The sequence below is a fragment of the Neovison vison genome, chromosome 11 (assembly GCF_020171115.1).
Source record: "Neovison vison isolate M4711 chromosome 11, ASM_NN_V1, whole genome shotgun sequence".
Classification (NCBI taxonomy): domain Eukaryota; kingdom Metazoa; phylum Chordata; class Mammalia; order Carnivora; family Mustelidae; genus Neogale; species Neogale vison.
Genome location: NC_058101.1, coordinates 158,993,294 through 159,000,214, shown reverse-complemented (window position 1 = coordinate 159,000,214; position 6,921 = coordinate 158,993,294). Strand labels below are relative to the sequence as shown.

Here is a 6,921-nt window from a genome sequence, read left to right as displayed (position 1 = left end):
TTAGATAGAAGTTGAGTACCGTTTAATGTTTGTTGTGGTTGCAAGTGAGAGGCTTCAGATTTCTTTAATGTCCTTTTCTTTTGACTTTGGACTTTCGTAGGCCCTCCTTCTGAGAGACACTGCATGTTATAGTTCTTTCAGCTGTGCACCATTGTTTTTATACAAAGGTCTTTTTTATGGGGTGGTCAGGTGTGGAGGAGGGAAAGTTTTCTGTAGTCTTATGATTAAACTCATTCTTTTAGTTGTTCTGGCATCAAGACTATGGCATTTAGACTTAAGACTATTTTCCATTGGTATAGATTCCTTCCCACTCACTCAGCCCCTTGCTGAGACAAAAATGCTAGAAGGGGATAGATTGGGAGGACTACTCTTTCACACTGTGATCAGGCTCTAATAAAACTGATGCCCCTGAAGGCTATGACTTTGTTAGGGAGAAGCTTAAAAGAAATCCACATAATCACTTTTTTTTTTCCCCCTCTGTCAGAGTCTAGTGGGCATCTTTCTCAGATTTCTACCATCAAGACCTGGTGGATTTCCTGACGTAAAGTCTGTGAAAATGTGGGGGATTCCACTGAAACTTCTGCTCCAACGAGTTTCTCACTCTTAAACTAATACACATTCAACCTCCAGCAGTTCGTCAAAATGACCCTTTAAAACAATCTGAGGGTTTTGAAGGGGCAGAGGGTGGGAAGTTGGGTGAGCCTGGTGATGGGTATTATGGAGAACACGTATTGCATGGAGCACTGGGTGTGGTGCATAAACAATGAATTCTGGTACACTGAAAAGAAATTGAAAAAGTAAAATATTATAATAATAATAATAAAAAAAAAAACACAAGAAAAAAAAATGGCTCTTTAAATTTCTGTACTACTTCATAGCTTAAGCAGCTTCTGCTCCAGGTAAGCAGATCGTGTCTGTGGTGCTCTTGATATGCTTGTGTCTTCAGATTTTAGAGTTGTGGTTTGTTCTGCAACTTTAGTTCCTGTGGGCCAAACAATAAAGTAGGTTAAGTGTGAATCGCTTTTTCTTGTTGATACATTGGAAATGATGACTTTTCAAGCTCTTTACATATTGGGAATGAAACAATAAGTCCTCTAGATCAGCAGTATTTAAACCTTTTTCCTCTTCCAAGATGTTAAATCTTCTCTTTCTGAACATTGCTTTTGCTAAATCACATATATATCTATGCAGTATTTTCATGTTTTTTTTTCAGTTGGCAGTTTATTCTAGTGTAACTTGGTATGTTTTGTGAAAGGATTAGGAAGAAATATTTTACTAAACTTGCAAGTATTGAGGCTTTTCCTCATATTGTATTTATTGATTTGTAATTTAATTTTAGTTTTACAAGTTTGATCTTTTGCAATGTAATATGTTTTCATTTCTCACCATATGGTCTATCTTGATGAGTAGTCATTATATAATTTTTTAGACAAATGGGTATTCTAGAGCTATAAGATGTAGCGATGTTTGAGTTTTGCTCATTGTGTTGTTGAGGTCTTCTATATAATAATCAATTTTCAGCAGTTCTATCAATTACTGAGAGATGGTTAATAAATTTCCCCACTGTGGTTGCAGATTTATCTTAAGTTTCTGTTTAGTTTTTTTTCATATATATGTTTTTTAAGATTTTATTTATTTATTTGACAGACAGAGAGAGACCCCCAGGCAGGCAGAGAGGCAGGCAGAGAGAGAGAGGAGAAAGCAGGCTCCCTGCTGAGCAGAGGCTTTAACCCACTGAGCCACCCAGGTGCCCCAGTTTTTTTCATATATTTGAAAGTCATTCATATGCAATTAATCTATTTTTAAAAAAAAACAGTTGGGTTTAGCTCTTGTGCTTTACTCTGTGTTTTCTGTTAACCTGTTCCAATTATTATTTCTTTATTAAATACATTTTTTATAAATGCCTTGTTTCCTATTAAGTAGTAGTAGTATTATTTTATAATCAGTTCATGCTTCTTTATTGGCTTTTTAAGCTATGTATCTTTATATTATTTTTCATGGTTGCTGAAGGGATTGAAGGAGTACATTTTGTTTGTACCTTTCATACTTTGTGCTATTTTTATCATATATAATACTTAAACATATATTTTTAACCCCAACATATCTATGTATGCTATTGTTTTTCGTGCACATTTATTTACTTTTATCAGAAAAGTTGCAAGGAGTGTATGAAAAGTTTATTAAAACTTTCCCAGATACAATAGTTTTTAACATTTTGTCACATTTGCCTTATAACTTCTTTATATCATTTATGAATAGATAGTATGCGCCAAGTTTTTAAGTGTCTCGAATTCAAAATCATCTTGTTCACTTAGGGAAGAAAAAAACACAAATTGGAATTATAATATGCAAAATGAGGTTTGGCAATATATGCCTAGTGTCATTTTTAAAATTATTTAAATCTTTCTTTCAGTGTAGAAATAAATTTTATGAAATTAACCAGGGTTCTCTGCAGAATGCAAGTATTTTAACATTAGCTTTATTTGTCTTAGTTACAAATAAGGAAAATTTAAAGTTAGGCAAAATTAGATAAATTGTAATATGTCAGTTTGATAGAATATTAGACCGCAATCTATGATAATGTGGGTAAATTTCATGATGCAATATTAAATGCAAGCAGGGTAAAAACCTGTATGTTTTATGCCATTTGCAATGACATGGATGGAACTGAGGGATATTATGCTACGTGAAATAAGTCAATCAGGGAAAGACAATTACCATATGATCTCACTCATATGTGAAATCTAGGAAACAAACCAGAAGATCATATGGGAAGAGAGAAAAAAATAAAACAAGATGATGTCAGAGAGGGAGACAAACCATAAGAGACTCTTAATCATAGGAAACAAACTGAGGGTTACTGGAGCAGGGGGTGAGGTAGTTGGGTGATGGGCATTAAGGAGGGCATGTAATGTAATGAGCACCAGGTGTTATAATGATGAATCACTGACCTCTGCCTCTGAAACTAATTATACATTGTATGTTAATTGATAGAATTTAAATAAAAAATCAATCATTCAATCAGTCTTTTGGGAGTAGCACTAGAAATGAAGAAGTTAAATAATGAAACCACGTGCCAAATTGCCTTTGGCATAGGTATGACCAAGATTAGTGTCTTATTTTGAACTGACTGCCCTTTTAGAATCAAGAATGATTTATGTCAAGTCATTCACAATGATCATCATCACCATCACCATCTGAGTACCTGCCATATGCTATGAATTTCTTATGGCAGATGGTTAATGTATCCCCCCCACCAAATTCTTATAACAGTTCTCCAAGATAAGTAAATAAAGTTTGATACAAAAAAGGAAAGAAAGAAAGAAAGACAAGACAAGACAAGACATTTGGATAACTAGAAAACCTGGATTCAAATTGTGAGTTAGTCCAATGGAACCATGAGTAGTCACTCAATACTTTAGTTTTCTTATCTGGAAAATGACTTAGTAATAATACTTAAGCCCTGGATTGTTGGAAAGAGTGAATTAATTATTGTAAATAAAGCATTAGAAACAGTGCCTGGTATATCTGTATATATTAATTGACAGTGTATATGAGATAACATGTCTAATTGGTTAACAGGAAAATTTATAAGCAATCCTAACTGGATGTGAAAACTCACTATGAATCTAATGTGGTAAACTTTAATGTTTAAAATATTTAGAATTATTGTAATAGATGAGTGTAACATATTTAGGAACTTTGTTTTGTGAACAAATATACATTAATTATAGTATGAGTACTATAATAGGATGACCATGTATCCCAATTTTCTGGGATAGTCTTAGTTTTTGTGTGTTACTTTGAAGTATATGTTAATGGCCACATACTTTTAAAAACTAGCTTGTGTTAGATACTAAAGTATGTGCTCACCTTAGTAATTACATTTCTTAACCTCCCTGTTAGCTTATAAAATGGAAATGCTAACCATTACAGTTGAAGTCAAGTAAGAAAAAAAAAAAAATAACCACTCTGCAAATGCAAACATTAAATTTCCTACTCATATTTACTTTGCCCAGTCTTTCAGTTTACCTGTAAAATTATATGACTGGAAATAAGATGGTCATTGAAAAATTCCAAGAAGTATTACTATGGAGATTATGAAAGAGAAATATATATATGTATTTAGCACTGCAAATTAGGTGAAATTTGTGTAGTAGAACTGTAATCAACATAATCATTGAAACAACTATCATAGAAGCAATTTATTTTTATTTTTATTTTTATTTTTTAGATTTTATTTATTTGGGAGAGAGAGAGAATGAGCAGGGGAGAAGGGAAGAGAGGTAGAGAGAGAGGGAGATACAGACTTCCTGCTGAGCAGGGACCTTGATGAGGGACTCAATCTCAGGATGCCAGGATCATAACCTGTGGTGAAGCCAGATGCTTAACCTACTGAGCCACCCAGTCCCCCAGAAGGAATTTTTTTTAAAGATTTTATTTATTTATTTATTTGACAGAGAGAGAGAAATCACAAGTAGGCAGAGAGGCAGGCAGAGAGAGCGGGAGGAGGAAGCAGGCTCCCCGGGGAGCAGAGAGCCCGACATGGGGCTCGATCCCAGGACCCTGGGATCATGACCTTAGCTGAAGGCAGAAGCTTTAACCCACTGAGCCACCCAGGTGCCCCCAGAAGCAATTTAAATAGACAAAAAAATCCAGTTGCCTGGCAACTGATTATAAAACTTCAAACAATAAAAAAGTATGCAATATTTTTTTTTTCCTGTCTGTAACTACTGTATTCCTTTGGGATGGCTTTTTAAATACAAAACTGTTATGCATATCTTTGAATTATAATTATGACAACTTAAGTCTGTTTGCCCCTCAAGGATACTATGAACACTACATTCATAAACTATTTTGATACCTTAGAAGAAATACATATAAACAATATGCATTGTTGGGAATAGAAATTATTTACCTTGGGAATCTGACTGCCACATTGTATAATGCCAGTAAGACAGTTTACATATGATGGGGAAAAGGGATCTTTGAAATACATATTATATGACGGGGAAAAGGGATCTTTGAAATACATGTTGCAATAGCCAAATTATTTCTCTGTGTGTGTGTAGGTGTGTGTGTGTATGATTTTATTATTTTATCTTACAGAGACAGAGAGCAAAAAAGGGAACACAAGCGAGGGGAGCAGCAGAGGGAGAGGGAAAAGCAGGCTTCCTGCCAAGCAGGGAACTGGATGTGGGGCTCGATCCTAGCACCCTGGGATCATGACCTGAGCCGGAGGCAAACTGAGCCACCCAGGCACCCCTATATATTTTTCTTAAAATGAACTCTTAAATCTCACCCAGAATGAAGTACTATATATTATGTTGAGGGTCTTTTCAACCAAAACCAATCATAAATGTGCAATTGCAAAATGTATCTTTAACTTCTTCAACCTCTAATTTCTCTTCTGTTTTCTATGACAGACACTAATCACCATGTGAGTCACATTAGACTCTCATGATTGCTCCTGTTCAAAATAAGTAACTGTGTTAACACAAAATTTGAACTCTCAAAGCAGACTTTTGTAAATCATGGATCTAACCAATCACCAAATTTTATTAATAATCCAAAAAGAAAGAACACAGCAATGATATTGCATTTCCTTCTAAAAGAGGTCAGAACTATTCCTTCATTTACTTTGAATCTTTGGTTTGGGTAATGTATGTGTTGCCATGGCATATAAAGAGATATTGTTCTCAAAGGAAGCCATTTCCATTTGTATTTTCCTGTTTTATACTGTGTTAAAAGCTACCCAGAAAGAAGTAGTCTATATGACTATTTTCCATTCTTCCAAATCCTCTTAACCCATGGACTAATTGTTCTGTTGTTCTAGTTCTTGTTTTATTATTTGGGCTTTGTTTTTATTTTTTTCAGTAAGAAATGAAGACAAACCATATTTGTTTTCCCAAAAATCAATTTTAAAGCAAGGACTCTCCATTATTATATTTCTGTAGTAAAAATCATCAGTCTGTTTACGAAGAGTTACTTCTTGGTTTCTATTACATGCATGTTGGACCACTTAATGTTGCCTCACATATCAAAACAGAACTAACCAACCTACCCTCCTTCCTTCCTCTCTCTCTCTCTTTCCCTCCCTCTCTTCCTTCCTTCCTTTTCTTCCTTCTTTGAAAATATGGAACACTTCACAAATTTGTATGTCATCCTGCACAGGGGCCATGCTAATCTTCGTATCATTCTAGTTTTAGTATATGTACTACTGAAGTGAGCACGAAAACAGAACTACTTAAAATAAATATTTCCCCATTACTTAAATTGGATAATTTCTATTAATCGTCTGCAATTTCACTGACCATCATATCATCCTCTCTCATCTTCTATTAAGTCTATCTATTAAATTTTTCATTTCAAGCACTGTGATACTCCCTTCTAGAATTTCAACATAATTACTTTTACCCTTACCATATCAATGCTTGGATTCCAAATCTATCCAATTATTTTGATCTCAGTTTCACTTCTGTCATTGATTGTATTTATAACAGCTAATAAAAAGGTTTTATCTGTTAATTTAAATATTGGAGTCATCTCTGGACTTGTTTTTTCGTTTTGTTTTATTTTTTTGACTGCCTTTGATCTTGGGCAATGGCTGTCATTTTCCTGTGTCTCCGTGTGTTAAAAAACTTCAGATTTATTTTGCTCATCAGTGATTGTACATTATAAAAACTCTGAATTTTGTTATCTCTGTCTCTTAATAGTGTTTAGTTTCATTCTAGAAAGCAAATAAATTAAGAACTGATCCTTTTTGTGTGGTGATATGTCAGATAACTCTGTTTCAGTGTTGCTCTTAGTTCATGATGAGCGCCCTAATTCCAGGACACAGTCTTTCTTCTAAGCATGGATCTTCTGGAATTTTAAATGAAAGCTCAGAGTATGTCCTTTGTTTCTCTAACTTGTCATATT

General features: G+C 34.2%; 1 non-coding gene across 1 annotated transcript; it reads right to left on the bottom strand.

Annotated features, from left to right (window-relative positions):
- Positions 1-6,130: 6,130 nt before the first annotated feature.
- Positions 6,131-6,233, bottom strand: LOC122890727. Its single transcript, XR_006381160.1, has one exon. It is a non-coding gene; the product is annotated as a U6 spliceosomal RNA (small nuclear RNA).
- Between the last annotated feature and the right edge of the window lie 688 nt (positions 6,234-6,921).